The sequence below is a fragment of the Mus musculus genome, chromosome 18, assembly GCF_000001635.26.
Source record: "Mus musculus strain C57BL/6J chromosome 18, GRCm38.p6 C57BL/6J".
Classification (NCBI taxonomy): Eukaryota; Metazoa; Chordata; class Mammalia; order Rodentia; family Muridae; genus Mus; species Mus musculus.
The window spans coordinates 46,028,628-46,045,461 of NC_000084.6; the positions used below are offsets into that span (position 1 = coordinate 46,028,628).

General features: G+C 42.0%; 1 long non-coding RNA gene across 1 annotated transcript in view; it reads right to left on the reverse strand.

The window, feature by feature from the left end:
- A330093E20Rik (RIKEN cDNA A330093E20 gene) overlaps positions 1-16,633 on the reverse strand; it is a 361,774-nt gene extending 345,141 nt beyond the window's left edge. Inside the window, exons 1-2 of the long non-coding RNA NR_040342.1 lie at positions 16,510-16,633; positions 15,339-15,443 (exon numbers count right to left, since the gene is read on the reverse strand). This is a non-coding gene — a long non-coding RNA (RIKEN cDNA A330093E20 gene). The remainder of the gene's footprint in view (positions 1-15,338; positions 15,444-16,509) is intronic.
- Positions 16,634-16,834: the final 201 nt, after the last annotated feature.

The window sequence follows — 16,834 nt, forward strand, 5'->3', positions numbered from 1 at the left end:
AGAATAGCAAGTTCTGGATATCTCATCACACCAAAAAATCCAGATTCAGATTTAAAATAACTTCTCTTGATGAAGATAGAGAACTTTAAGAAGGACATAAATAACTCCCTTTAAAAAATACAGGAGAACACAGGTAAACAAGTAGAAGAACTCCAAAAAGAAACGCAAAAATCCCTTAAAGAATTACAGGAAAACACAAACAAACAGGTGAAGGAATTGAACAAAACCATCCAAGATCTAAAAATGGAAATAGAAACAATAAAGAAATCACAAAGGGAGACAACCCTGGAGATAGAAAACCTAGGAAAGAGATCAGGAGCCGTAGATTCAAGCATCACCAACAGAATACAAGAGATAAAAGAGAGAATCATAGAACATACCATAAAAAACATTGACACAACAGTCAAAGAAAATGCAAAATGCAAAAACCTCCTAACCCAAAACATCCAGGAAATCCAGGACACAATGAGAAGACAAAACCTAAGGACAATAGGTATAAGAAGAGAGCAGGCCTGATCTGGGGCACAAGTCCCTTCCGCTCGACTCGTGACTCAAGCCCCGGGCTACCTTGCCAGCAGAGTCTTGCCCAACACCCGCAAGGGTCCACACAGGACTCCCAACGGGACCCTAAGACCTCTGGTGAGTGGATCACAGTGCCTGCCCCAATCCAATCGCGCGGAACTCGAGACTGCGGTACATAGGGAAGCAGGCTACCCGGGCCTGATCTGGGGCACAAGTCCCTTCCGCTCGACTCGAGACTCGAGCCCCGGGCTACCTTGCCAGCAGAGTCTTGCCCAACACCCGCAAGGGTCCACACAGGACTCCCAACGGGACCCTAAGACCTCTGGTGAGTGGATCACAGTGCCTGCCCCAATCCAATCGCGCGGAACTCGAGACTGCGGTACATAGGGAAGCAGGCTACCCGGGCCTGATCTGGGGCACAAGTCCCTTCCGCTCGACTCGAGACTCGAGCCCCGGGCTACCTTGCCAGCAGAGTCTTGCCCAACACCCGCAAGGGTCCACACGGGACTCCCCACGGGACCCTAAGACCTCTGGTGAGTGGATCACAGTGCCTGCCCCAATCCAATCGCACGGAACTTGAGACTGCGGTACATAGGGAAGCAGGCTACCCGGGCCTGATCTGGGGCACAAGTCCCTTCCGCTCGACTCGAGACTCGAGCCCCGGGCTACCTTGCCAGCAGAGTCTTGCCCAACACCCGCAAGGGTCCACACGGGACTCCCCACGGGACCCTAAGACCTCTGGTGAGTGGACCACAGTGCCTGCCTGTCTTAGTCAGGGTTTCTATTCCTGCACAAACATCATGACCAAGAAGCAAGTTGGGGAGGAAAGGGTTTATTCGGCTTACACTTCCATACTGCTGTTCATCACCAAGGAAGCCAGGACTGGAACTCAAGCAGGTCAGGAAGCAGGAGCTGATGCAGAGGCCATGGAGGGATGTTCTTTACTGGCTTGCATCCCCTGGCTTGCTCAGCCTGCTCTCTTATAAAACCCAAGACTACCAGCCAGGGATGGTCTCACCCACAAGGGGCCTTTCCCCCTTGATCACTAATTGAGAAAATGCCTTACAGTTGGATCTCATGGAGGCATTTCCTCAACAGAAGCTCCTTTCTCTGTGATAACTCCAGCTGTGTCAAGTTGACACAAAATTAGCCAGTACAATTGACCCCTTGTCAACTTGACACACAAAAACATCACTAGTAAGCCTCAACCCTTACAATCTTATTCATCCCCAAGATCTAAATAACTTTAAAAGTCCCACAGCCTTTACATATTCTTAAAATTTCAATCTCTTTAAAATATCCATCTCTTTTAAAATCCAAAGTCTTTTTACAATTAAAAGTCTCTTAACTGTGGGCTCCACTAAAACAGTTTCTTCCTTCAAGAGGGAAAATATCAGGGCACAGTCACAATCAAAAGCAAAAGTCAATCTCCAACCGTCCAATGTCTGGGATCCAACTCACGATCTTCTGGGCTCCTCCAAGGGCTTGGGTAACTTCTCCAGCCAGGCCCTTTGTAGCACACGCATCGTCCTCTAGGCTCCAGATGCCTGTACCCCACTGCTGCTGCTGCTCTTGGTGGTCATCTCATGGTACTGGCATCTCCAAAACACTGCATGACCCCTTCAGTCCTGGGCCTTCAATTGCAACTGAGGCTGCACCTTCACCAATGGCCTTCCATGGCCTCTCACAGTACCGAACCTCAGCTGCTTTGCGTGACCCCTTCATGCCTTCAAAACCAGTACCACCTGGGTGACCCTTACATATTACCAAGTCCCACTGCAGCAGGAGTACATCCTTGGCCATCTCTGGAACACTGCCTCTTTGTGCTTTCAGAAAACACTTCCCAGAAGATGTCACCTCAATGATGCTGGTCTCTTCTTAATCACCGCTAATTTCTTAGCTCCAGCTAACCAGCATCAATAGTCCCAGTAATGCAAAGTTTTTGCTTTGCTAGTTCTGGTATCTTGTTAATCACAGCTGATTCTTCAGCCCCAGCTAACCAGAACTACAGAATCTTCACAAACAAAACAGCAATGGCCCTGAAAAGAGTCTTTAATTTTCCCTCTGAAATTTCACAAACCAGAGCTCCATCTTCTGCAGTGTTCTCAACATTATCTTCCAAGCTCCTACATGACATCCGACAGAGCTCTTAACAACGGATGGATCTTCAAGCCCAAAGTTCCAAAGTCCTTCCACAGTCCTCCCCAAAACATGGTCAGATTGTCACAGGAATACCCCACTCTGCTGGTACCAATTTGTCTTAGTCAGGGTTTCTATTCCTGCACAAACATCATGACCAAGAAGCAAGTTGGGGAGGAAAGGGTTTATTCGGCTTACACTTCCATACTGCTGTTCATCACCAAGGAAGCCAGGACTGGAACTCAAGCAGGTCAGGAAGCAGGAGCTGATGCAGAGGCCATGGAGGGATGTTCTTTACTGGCTTGCATCCCCTGGCTTGCTCAGCCTGCTCTCTTATAAAACCCAAGACTACCAGCCAGGGATGGTCTCACCCACAAGGGGCCTTTCCCCCTTGATCACTAATTGAGAAAATGCCTTACAGTTGGATCTCATGGAGGCATTTCCTCAACAGAAGCTCCTTTCTCTGTGATAACTCCAGCTGTGTCAAGTTGACACAAAATTAGCCAGTACACTGCCCCAATCCAATCGCGCGGAACTTGAGACTGCGGTACATAGGGAAACAGCCTACCCGGGCCTGATCTGGGGCACAAGTCCCTTCTGCTCAACTCGAGACTCGAGCCCCGGGCTACCTTGACAGCAGAGTCTTGCCCAACACCCGCAAGGGCCCACACGGGACTCCCCACGGGACCCTAAGACCTCTGGTGAGTGGACCACAGTGCCTACCCCAATCCAATCGCGTGGAACTTGAGACTGCGGTACATAGGGAAGCAGGCTACCCGGGCTTGATCTGGGGCACAAACCCCTTCCACTCCACTCGAGCCCCGGCTACCTTGCCAGCTGAGTCGCCTGACACCCGCAAGGGCCCACACAGGATTCCACACGAGATCCTAAGACCTCTAGTGAGTGGAACACAACTTCTGCCAGGAGTCTGGTTCGAACACCAGATATCTGGGTACCTGCCTTGCAAGAAGAGAGCTTGCCTGCAGAGAATACTCTGCCCACTGAAACTAAGGAGAGTGCTACCCTCCAGGTCTGCTCATAGAGGCTAACAGAGTCACCTGAAGAACAAGCTCTTAACAGTGACAACTAAAACAGCTAGCTTCAGAGATTACCAAATGGCGAAAGGCAAACGGAAGAATCCTACTAACAGAAATCAAGACCACTCACCATCATCAGAACGCAGCACTCCCACCCCACCTAGTCCTGGGCACCCCAACACAACCGAAAATCTAGACCCAGATTTAAAAACATTTCTCATGATGATGATAGAGGACATCAAGAAGGACTTTCATAAGTCACTTAAAGATTTACAGGAGAGCACTGCTAAAGAGTTACAGGCTCTTAAAGAAAAGCAGGAAAACACAGCCAAACAGGTGATGGAAATGAACAAAACCATACTAGAACTAAAAGGGGAAGTAGACACAATAAAGAAAACCCAAAGCGAGGCAACGCTGGAGATAGAAACCCTAGGAAAGAGATCTGGAACCATAGATGCGAGCATCAGCAACAGAATACAAGAAATGGAAGAGAGAATCTCAGGTGCAGAAGATTCCATAGAGAACATCAACACAACAGTCAAAGAAAATACAAAATGCAAAAGGATCCTAACTCAAAACATCCAGGTAATCCAGGACACAATGAGAAGACCAAACCTACGGATAATAGGAATTGATGAGAATGAAGATTTTCAACTTAAAGGGCCAGCTAATATCTTCAACAAAATAATAGAAGAAAACTTCCCAAACATAAAAAAAGAGATGCCCATGATCATACAAGAAGCATACAGAACTCCAAATAGACTGGACCAGAAAAGAAATTCCTCCCGACACATAATAATCAGAACAACAAATGCACTAAATAAAGATAGAATATTAAAAGCAGTAAGGGAGAAAGGTCAAGTAACATATAAAGGAAGGCCTATCAGAATTACACCAGACTTTTCACCAGAGACTATGAAAGCCAGAAGAGCCTGGACAGATGTTATACAGACACTAAGAGAACACAAATGCCAGCCCAGGCTACTATACCCGGCCAAACTCTCAATTACCATAGATGGAGAAACCAAAGTATTCCACGACAAAACCAAGTTCACACAATATCTTTCCACGAATCCAGCCCTTCAAAGGATAATAACAGAAAAGAAGCAATACAAGGACGGAAATCACGCCCTAGAACAACCAAGAAAGTAATCATTCAACAAACCAAAAAGAAGACAGCCACAAGAACAGAATGCCAACTCTAACAACAAAAATAAAAGGGAGCAACAATTACTTTTCCTTAATATCTCTTAATATCAATGGACTCAATTCCCCAATAAAAAGACATAGACTAACAGACTGGCTACACAAACAGGACCCAACATTCTGCTGCTTACAGGAAACCCATCTCAGGGAAAAAGACAGACACTACCTCAGAGTGAAAGGCTGGAAAACAATTTTCCAAGCAAATGGACTGAAGAAACAAGCTGGAGTAGCCATTTTAATATCGGATAAAATCGACTTCCAACCCAAAGTTATCAAAAAAGACAAGGAGGGACACTTCATACTCATCAAAGGTAAAATCCTCCAAGAGGAACTCTCAATTCTGAATATCTACGCACCAAATGCCAGGGCAGCCACATTCATTAGAGACACTTTAGTAAAGCTCAAAGCATACATTGCACCTCACACAATAATAGTGGGAGACTTCAACACACCACTTTCTTCAAAGGACAGATCGTGGAAACAGAAACTAAACAGGGACACAGTGAAACTAACAGAAGTTATGAAACAAATGGACCTGACAGATATCTACAGAACATTTTATCCTAAAACAAAAGGATATACCTTCTTCTCAGCACCTCATGGTACCTTCTCCAAAATTGACCATATAATTGGTCACAAAACAGGCCTCAATAGATACAAAAATATTGAAATTGTCCCATGTATCCTATCAGACCACCATGGCCTAAGACTGATCTTCAATAACAACATAAATAATGGAAAGCCAACATTCACGTGGAAACTGAATAACACTCTTCTCAATGATACCTTGGTCAAGGAAGGAATAAAGAAAGAAATTAAAGACTTTTTAGAGTTTAATGAAAATGAAGCCACAACGTACCCAAACCTATGGGACACAATGAAAGCATTTCTAAGAGGGAAACTCATAGCGCTGAGTGCCTCCAAGAAGAAACGGGAGACAGCACATACTAGCAGCTTGACAACACATCTAAAAGCCCTAGAAAAAAAGGAAGCAAATTCACCCAAGAGGAGTAGACGGCAGGAAATAATCAAACTCAGGGGTGAAATCAACCAAGTGGAAACAAGAAGAACTATTCAAAGAATTAACCAAACGAGGAGTTGGTTCTTTGAGAAAATCAACAAGATAGATAAACCCTTAGCTAGACTCACTAAAGGGCACAGGGACAAAATCCTAATTAACAAAATCAGAAATGAAAAGGGAGACATAACAACAGATCCTGAAGAAATCCAAAACACCATCAGATCCTTCTACAAAAGGCTATACTCAACAAAACTGGAAAACCTGGACGAAATGGACAAATTTCTGGACAGATACCAGGTACCAAAGTTGAATCAGGATCAAGTTGACCATCTAAACAGTCCCATATCACCTAAAGAAATAGAAGCAGTTATTAATAGTCTCCCAACCAAAAAAAGCCCAGGACCAGATGGGTTTAGTGCAGAGTTCTATCAGACCTTCAAAGAAGATCTAATTCCAATTCTGCACAAACTATTTCACAAAATAGAAGTAGAAGGTACTCTACCCAACTCATTTTATGAAGCCACTATTACTCTGATACCTAAACCACAGAAAGATCCAACAAAGATAGAGAACTTCAGACCAATTTCTCTTATGAATATCGATGCAAAAATCCTCAATAAAATTCTCACTAACCGAATCCAAGAACACATTAAAGCAATCATCCATCCTGACCAAGTAGGTTTTATTCCAGGGATGCAGGGATGGTTTAATATACGAAAATCCATCAATGTAATCCATTATATAAACAAACTCAAAGACAAAAACCACATGATCATCTCGTTAGATGCAGAAAAAGCATTTGACAAGATCCAACACCCATTCATGATAAAAGTTTTGGAAAGATCAGGAATTCAAGGCCCATACCTAAACATGATAAAAGCAATCTACAGCAAACCAGTAGCCAACATCAAAGTAAATGGAGAGAAGCTGGAAGCAATCCCACTAAAATCAGGCACTAGACAAGGCTGCCCACTTTCTCCCTACCTTTTCAACATAGTACTTGAAGTATTAGCCAGAGCAATTCGACAACAAAAGGAGATCAAGGGGATACAAATTGGAAAAGAGGAAGTCAAAATATCACTTTTTGCAGATGATATGATAGTATATATAAGTGACCCTAAAAATTCTACCAGAGAACTCCTAAACCTGATAAACAGCTTCGGTGAAGTAGCTGGATATAAAATAAACTCAAACAAGTCAATGGCCTTTCTCTATACAAAGAATAAACAGGCTGAGAAAGAAATTAGGGAAACAACACCCTTCATAATAGTCACAAATAATATAAAATATCTTGGCGTGACTCTAACTAAGGAAGTGAAAGATCTGTATGATAAAAACTTCAAATCTCTGAAGAAAGAAATTAAGGAAGATCTCAGAAGATGGAAAGATCTCCCATGCTCATGGATTGGCAGGATCAACATTGTAAAAATGGCTATCTTGCCAAAAGCAATCTACAGATTCAATGCAATCCCCATCAAAATTCCAACTCAATTCTTCAACGAATTGGAAGGAGCAATTTGCAAATTTGTCTGGAATAACAAAAAACCTAGGATAGCAAAAAGTCTTCTCAAGGATAAAAGAACTTCTGGCGGAATCACCATGCCAGACCTAAAGCTTTACTACAGAGCAATTGTGATAAAAACTGCATGGTACTGGTATAGAGACAGACAAGTAGACCAATGGAATAGAATTGAAGACCCAGAAATGAACCCACACACCTATGGTCACTTGATCTTCGACAAGGGAGCTAAAACCATCCAGTGGAAGAAAGACAGCATTTTCAACAATTGGTGCTGGCACAACTGGTTGTTATCGTGTAGAAGAATGCGAATCGATCCATACTTATCTCCTTGTACTAAGGTCAAATCTAAGTGGATCAAGGAACTTCACATAAAACCAGAGACACTGAAACTTATAGAGGAGAAAGTGGGGAAAAGCCTTGAAGATATGGGCACAGGGGAAAAATTCCTGAACAGATCAGCAATGGCTTGTGCTGTAAGATGGAGAATTGACAAATGGGACCTAATGAAACTCCAAAGTTTCTGCAAGGCAAAAGACACCGTCAATAAGACAAAAAGACCACCAACAGATTGGGAAAGGATCTTTACCTATCCTAAATCAGATAGGGGACTAATATCCAACATATACAAAGAACTCAAGAAGGTGGACTTCAGAAAATCAAATAACCCCATTAAAAAATGGGGCTCAGAACTGAACAAAGAATTCTCACCTGAGGAATACCGAATGGCAGAGAAGCACTTGAAAAAATGTTCAACATCCTTAATCATCAGGGAAATGCAAATCTAAACAACCCTGAGATTCCACCTCACACCAGTCAGAATGGCTAAGATCAAAAATTCAGGTGACAGCAGATGCTGGCGTGGATGTGGAGAAAGAGGAACACTCCTCCATTGTTGGTGGGAGTGCAGGCTTGTACAACCACTCTGGAAATCAGTCTGGCGGTTCCTCAGAAAACTGGACATAGTACTACCGGAGGATCCAGCAATACCTCTCCTGGGCATATATCCAGAAGATGCCCCAACAGGTAAGAAGGACACATGCTCCACTATGTTCATAGCAGCCTTATTTATAATAGCCAGAAGCTGGAAAGAACCTAGATGCCCCTCAACAGAGGAATGGATACAGAAAATGTGGTACATCTACACAATGGAGTACTACTCAGCTATTAAAAAGAATGAATTTATGAAATTCCTAGCCAAATGGATGGACCTGGAGGGCATCATCCTGAGTGAGGTAACACATTCACAAAGAAACTCACACAATATGTATTCACTGATAAGTGGATATTAGCCCCAAACCTAGGATACCCAAGATATAAGATATAATTTGCTAAACACATGAAACTCAAGGAGAATGAAGACTGAAGTGTGGACACTATGCCCCTCCTTAGATTTGGGAACAAAACACCCATGGAAGGAGTTACAGAGACGGAGTTTGGAGCTGAGATGAAAGGATGGACCATGTAGAGACTGCCATAGCCAGGGATCTACCCCATAATCAGCATCCAAACGCTGACACCATTGCATACACTAGCAAGATTTTATTGAAAGGACGCAGATGTAGCTGTCTCTTGTGAGACTATGCCGGGGCCCAGCAAACACAGAAGTGGATGCTCACAGTCAGCTAATGGATGGATCATAGGGCTCCCAATGGAGGAGCTAGAGAAAGTAGCCAAGGAGCTAAAGGGATCTGCAACCCTATAGGTGGAACAACATTATGAGCTAACCAGTACCCCGGAGCTCTTGACTCTAGCTGCATATATATCAAAAGATGGCCTAGTCGGCCATCACTGGAAAGAGAGGCCCATTGGACTTGCAAACTTTATATGCCCCAGTACAGGGGAATACCAGGGCCAAAAAGGGGGAGTGGGTGGGCAGGGGAGTGGGGGTGGGTGGATATGGGGGACTTTTGGTATAGCATTGGAAATGTAAATGAGTTAAATACCTAATAAAAAATGGAAAAAAAAAAAAAAAAAAGAAGAGAGCAAAGATTCCCAACCTAAAGGGCCAATAAATATCTTCAACAAAATTATAGAAGTAAACTTCCCTAATGTAAAGAAAGAGATGTCCATGAATATACAAGAAGCCTACAGAACTCCAAATAGATTGGACCTGAAAAGAAATTCCTCTTATCACATAATAATCAAAATACCAAATGCACAAAACAAGGAAGGAATATTTTTAAAGTAAGGAAAAAGATCAAGTAACATATAAAGGCAGACCTATCAGAATTACACCAGACTTCTCACCAGAGACTTTAAAAGCCAAAAGATCCTGATTGCCATACAGACCCTAAGAGAACACAAATGCCAGCCCAGTCTACTATACCCAGCAAAACTTTCAATAACCATAGATGGAGAAACCAAGATATTCCATGACAAAACCAAATTTACACAATATATTTCCACAAATCCAGCTCTACAAAGGAAAATAGATGGAAAACTCCAACACAAGTAGGGAAACTACACCCTACAAAAAGCAAGAAAGTAATCTTCTTTCAATAAACACAAAAGAAGATAGCCACATAAACATAATTCTCCGTTTAACAACAAAAATACAAGAACCAACAATCACTTTGCCTTAATATCTCCTAACATCCATGAACTCAATTCCCCAATAAAAAGACATAGACTAACAAACTGGACATCTAAACAGGACCCAATATTTTACTGCATACTAGAAATGTACCTCAGTGACAAAGACAAATACTACCTCAGAGTAAAAGGCTAGAAAAGAATTTCCAAGCAAATGGTCCCAAGAAACAAACAGAAGTAGCCATTCTAATATCAAATAAAATTGACTTTCAACCAAAAGTTATCAAAAAAAAAAAAAAAGGTAAGGAAGGACACTTCATACTTGTCAAAGGAAAAAATCTACCAAGATGAACTATCAATTCTAAATATCTATGCTCCAAATGTAAGGACACCCACATTCATAAAAGAACCTTTGCAGGCTGGAGAGATGGTTTAGCAGTTAAGAACACCAGCCGCTTTTCCAAAGGTCATGAGTTCAAATCCCAGCAACCACATGATGGCTCACAACCATCCGTAGTGAGATCTGATGCCCTCTTTTGAGATGTCTGAAGACAGCTACAATGTACTTACATATAATAAATAAATAAATCTTTAAAAAAAAAAAAAAGAACCTTTGCTAGAGCTCAAAGCTCACATTGCACCTCACACAATAAGACTGGGATACTTCAACACCCCACTTCACCAATGGACAGATCATGGAAACACAAACTAAACAGAGACACAGTGAAACTAACAGAAGTTATGAACCAAATGGATTTAACAGATATCTATAGGACATTCACCCCAAAACAAAAGAATATACCTTCTTCTCAGCACCTCATGGTAACTTCTCCAAAATTGGCTATGTAATTGGTCACAAAGCAGGCCTCAACAGATACAAGAAGACTGAAATAATCCCTACCATCCTATCAGATTACCATAGACTAAGGATGGTCTTCAATAACAACGAAAACAATGGAAAGCCCACATACACATAGAAGCTGAGCAATGTTCTACTCAATGATAACTTGGTCAGGGAAGAAAGAAATTTTTAGACTTTTTAGAATTTAATGAAAATGAAGGCACAACATACCCAAACTTATGGGACACAATAAAAGCAGTGCTAAGAGGAAAACTCATAGCTCTAAGTGCCTCCAATAAGAAACTAGAGAGAGCATACACTAGCAGCTTAACAGCACACCTGAAGACTCTAGAACAAAAAGAAACAAATACACCCAAGAAGAGTAGACAGCAGGAAATAATCAAACTAACGGCTGAAATCAACCAGGTAGAAACAAAAAGAACTATACAAAAAAATCAATAAAACCAGGAACTGGTTCTTCGAGAAAATCAACAAGTTAGATAAACCCTTTGCCAGAACAACCAAAGGGCACAGAGACACTGTCCAAATTAATAAAATCAGAAATGAAAAGGGAGACACAACAATTTTAACTGAGAAAATTCAAAAAAAATCATCAGATCCTACTACAGAAGCCTATACTCAACAAAAATTGGAAAATCTGGATGAAATGAACAATTTTCTAGGCAGATATCAGGTGCCAGCGTTAAATGAGGATCAGATAAAGCATCTAAACAGTCCATAATCCCTAAAGAAATAGCAGCCATCATTAAAAGTTGTTCTCGCTCTCAGACATATCAGACCACTTTATGTTGCTGATGGACTCTGGCTCAGGGGCTGAAGAGGAAGGCATGGGGAGAGCTCTAGCAGGTTACCTCAGGGATGAAAGAGTCTGGCTAGCTCAGGCTGCTAGCTCAGGCTGCTAGCTCGGCACATGGCCCATTAGAGAGAGACCTGCTCCATTGCTCAATCTCGATGAGCAGAGATGGTCCATGGTTTGAAGGCATTTATTGTAGAAAGGGAGAGAGAGAGAGAGACAGGGAGAGAGAGAGAGAGAGAGAGAGAGAGAGAGAGAGAGAGAGAGAGAGAGAGAGAGAGAGAGAGAGAAGAAGAAGAAGAAGAAGAAGAAGAAGAAGAAGAAGAAGAAGAAGAAGAAGAAGAAGAAGAAGAGGAAGAGGAAGAAGGAGGAGGAAGGAGGAGGAAGGAGGAGGAAGGAGGAGGAAGGAGGAGGAAGGAGGAGGAGGGAGGAGGAGGGAGGAGGAGGAGGAGAAGGGAAGAGAAGTAGAGGGCAGCCATAGCCATGTGGAGAGAAGGGAGAAGGGAAGGGGAGAAGGAGAGCTAGAGGTAAGAGACAAGGAGAGAGCAAGAGCTTAATAGAGTAGAAGCAGAGTAGTCCCTTTTATAGTGGGTTGGGCTACCTTGCAGTTGCCAGAACTGTGGGGAGGAGCATACGTGGCTATAACCAGAATACCAGGAGTTTGGTACATTGTCTACATGACTGATAGTCACAGGATTATGGAGTTGAGGAGTTGATGTGGTGTCAGGCGCTTTCATCTGGGAGCATAGCTTATGATTCGGTCCCTTGTAGATTTTTCTACTGGGCCTCCCGAGTAAGCCTCGCTCAACCAGAATACAGACTGCCTTTCATGGTCCAACACTCTGCCAGAGCCAGACCAATACAGATGTGGATGATGGTAGCCGACCATTGGACTGAGCATGGGGGAGTTAGGGTAAGGACTGTAGGACCTGAAAGGACCATAGGAATAACAAACAATATCAACCAATCAGATCCCACAGAGCTTCCAGGGACTAAACCGCCAACCAAAGAGGACCCACGGCTCCAACTGCATATGTAGCAGAGGATGGTCTTATCTGGCATCAATGGGAGGAGAGGCCCTTGATCATGTGGGGCTCAATGCCCCAGTGTAGGGAAATACCAGGGCAGTGAGGCAGGAGTGGATGGGTTGTTGGGTAAGCACCCTCATAGAAGCAGGGAGAGGGGTTGGGATGGGATTTGCGGAGCAGAAACCAGGAAAGAGGACAACAATTGAAATGTAAATAAATAAAATAAGCAATTAAAACACATAAAATAAGATAAATAAAATAAAAAAGTACCTTTACCTACTGAGCCAGTCCTCACTCAGAGACGCTTGTAGTCTCTAGGTTTTTAATAGTAGTCTTCCTTCATACCCAAACTATAGAACATTTCACTCACTTTTCTTTCTACTACTTAGATGATGTCATGTTTTATGTTAAAAAAAAATAACGTATTGTACTTAGAATTTACACCTATGTATGGTAAATTTTGAATGGGATTTGTCATCTCTAAATGGGTGAACAGATTAAATACTTAATTTCCATTTTTTGTCTCTTTTTCTGAACTTATTTTAACAATGCATTGCATCAATCTCCAGATGGGCAGCCACAACAGAACTGCAGGAAGCTCATGAACCATCTACCCTGGAACATGCAGGTCATCAGTAGAAACAAAGAAGACACTGCCTCGACATTGTGGAAAGGAAGGACCGACTATGTAATGCTGTCCAGTGAGCTCCACATGCATGTTTATGGCAAACAAGCACTCCGTACATACATGTGCACACACAAACCATACGCATACACCAAATAAGTAATGCTTTTAAAGAAAGATAAATGAGTGCCTGTCAAGAATAAGGCCCCAGTGACCTAGTCTCCTTCTGCTCACCCTATTACAAACACATAGTCCCTACCACTTTCCGATAGAAGAGCAGCATCGACTGGTGACTAAGTCTTTAACACATGAGACTTTAAGGGACACTCCAGATCCAAGTTATAACAGCACCCACTTACCCATATCACAGGTTTGCTATGGAAGTTTTATATTATGTTTTAACGTCTGGTGATATAAGATTCCCCCCGCCATAGCCTTCCGTTCTGTCTACCCTGCTAGATATCTGTGTGCCCATTTTCCAAAGGGAAATTTGGGAACCTCATAGGAATGTTTACTGACTTTATTGCAGAGATTACAAGAAACTCTTAAATGAATTCAAGGAGTTATCATAGCAATGACAGGGGATGTTTTTGTTGTACTCTCAAGTACCTCTGAGTCTTCCAACAACACTTTAAACCATCCTCAAATATGATTTGCTCATTCTTACGGAGTTTCTTACAGCATGTATTCTCTTATTATTCTGTCATGTTAGATTTTTTTAATTTTTTATTAGATATTTTCTTCATTTACATTTCAAATGCTATCCCAAAAGTCCCCTATACTCTCCCCTCCTCCCTGCTCCCCAACCCACTCACTCCCACTTCTTGGCCCTGGCATTCCCCTGTACTGGGGCATATAAAAGTTTGCTAGACCAAAGGGCCTCTCTTCCCAATGATGGCTGAGTAGGCCATCTTCTGATACATATGCAGCTAGAGACACAAGCTCTGGGGGTACTGATTAGTTCATATTGTTGTTCCACCTATAGGGTTGTAGACCCCTTTCTTTATCACTTCTACCTCACTCTTTTCTGTGCCTATGAAACCTATTCATCTCTATATGTTAATTTTACAGCTTGCCATAAAGAACTTCTTTTAAGCAATTTGTTGAAAGTTCAACAGCTATCTAGTGGTAAGAGCAAAATAAGCAATGTTTTTATGAATATTTGTTTTATTACTAAATCTTGGGCTAAGGGTTTGTTTGGGGAGTGTCGAGAGTGAGGCAGTGTCCCTCTATGTAGCCCAGACTGGCTCCAAACTTAAAATCGTTCTGCCTCCACTTCTGAGAGCTGGGGTTATAAACATGCTCTTCTCAGCTGGTTCTGGGTTGAGTTTGGGGGTGACATAGGATATGCAGGTATTATTCAGTCTTTGTTGTTGTTTTCTCACATATAATTTAATGTTATACATAAAAATCCCATTTTTGACTTAATAAAACAAAAATTATCTGAAAAGCCAAAAAAAAAGGTCCATAGCCCAAATTAAATAAATATCTGGGCTATTATTTGTGATTATGTTTAAATTTCTAAACACTAAACTATACAGCTATACATGGAAGCTAATATCTAAATCCAAGCACTTGGGAATCTGAAGCTAAAGGACTGTTATGAATTCCAGGCCAGTATGAGATACACAGTATCTAAAAAGCCAGTTATTGTAAAAGACATAAAAATGTTACTTGAAAATATGCTAGTATTCCTCTTGATCAGACTAGCATTCATTAGTTCTGTGCAAGTAGATATCTAAGCAACACAAAACACAGAGATAAAAAACAACTGCAACCACGTATTAATATATAGCTAGGCTTCAGAAGTGCAGGGAGAAAACATGGGGATGGGTCGGCTGAATCTTCTATGAGATTTCACTGAAGTAGCGTTGAAATTGGGTCATCTGAAACAAGTTTAAACTGCTGGAAACCAGGACTACTCTCAAACATCCTCCCAACTCTGGGTAGCCTTTCTCATCATCTCTCTCACAATAACTTATATGTCAGTTCACAGTTCCTGGGGTGGGGGTGGGGAGGAAGGTTTTAAGAAAGCAAAATAGATACAGCACCTTTAATCACCAGCCTCAGAGTCCCTTCTGCGACACGCCATTACTCAAGCCAGTTGTGAGGCCTCCCCAGAACACAGTTTTCAATAAAGGAGTCAATGTTGTGTTCTAAGGAATTGGAAAGGGAAGAGATACATAATATAGTCTGCCACATGGAACTGTGAGAGTCAACATTAGCATTTCAAAGAAGAGTTTAAGCACAGTTATGTCCAAAATGGACTGAGAATTAGGCCAAAAGTATTAATTATCTCAGCTTAGAGTTATCAGATAAAATAGAGAATGTTTAGTTAAATTTGTACTTAGATAAACAATGCCTAGGTTTTTCTTTTTCAACTGTCACTACCATGCCAAAATTTAGAAGATACTTGCCCACCCCCTAAAAATTGATTTACTCAAAAGTTTAAATTGAGTGAAGCATTGTTCATTTTGAGTTGCTAAACCTGGCAACCCTGTCCCAGGCTTGACCTGGGTTCCAGAAATGGTTATTTCTATCTAGTGCTCAATTGGGGGATGGGAGTGCATCCTCAAATGGCAGTTTGTACCACCATTGTTCAAGTTTGCCTGCATGGTGATCCAAACTATACTACCTGAAGCTGTTCCCTCCCTAGACCGGGCACAAATGTCTGTATTTTCCGTGACTACTATGACTTACAGAACATGGATTTTATAGGTCTTTGGTTTCGCAGTTTTCTCTTTTGTCTCTCAGCTGTGCAGGGACAGAGCCCCTGGCACGAGTTCTGTTTCCTGACAGGCAACATTAATTCATTTTCACATTCACACTGACATCACTTCCCTTTCTGTCTAACAACAACAATAATGGTGCAACCCTATTTGGAAAACAGCTTGATGGAACAGCTGTTTTATCTGCTTTATGAGTCTAAAGCTTTCTCTAATTCAGGAAAAGGAATGCCCATAGCCACAAGAACATTGTAGTCCAGGTTATCAGGGAAACATAACACTTTGCTGATTTATTATGCTACTAACACCAATTAACATATAAATTATTTACATCAGTTTTGTATAATCCTAAATAAATTACTAAAATGTTCACCATTTTATTTCCAAACCAGTCTACCCAGGATGACCTGCAGTAGCCTTCCCATTCACTATTCCATAAATTATCCTAAGTTGCTTCACACTCCCAAAGTCAATTAAAGAGCTGCTTAAGTCTTACCTTTGTGTGGAGTCACTAGCTGTTGTGTAATCTATTCCCAGTCACCAAATTTAGATCTGAGACTTTAGATGTTCGCTAAGAACATATTTAGCATCATCCTCTTTCCCTGCTGCAGACAAGTATAAGTTGTGATGACTCACCAGAATTCAAGTTGCCATGGGAACTATCAGAGTGATACTACTACTTGTAAGAGATGGCTGGGGCAGCAAGCGATTGGGCCTCTACATCTAATTCATGGGAAGATCCTGCTTTCCTCTTCTACTGTTATAATGGAGAACATAAACGAGAGTCAGGTACCAACCCTACATCCATTGTTGTCTCTTTC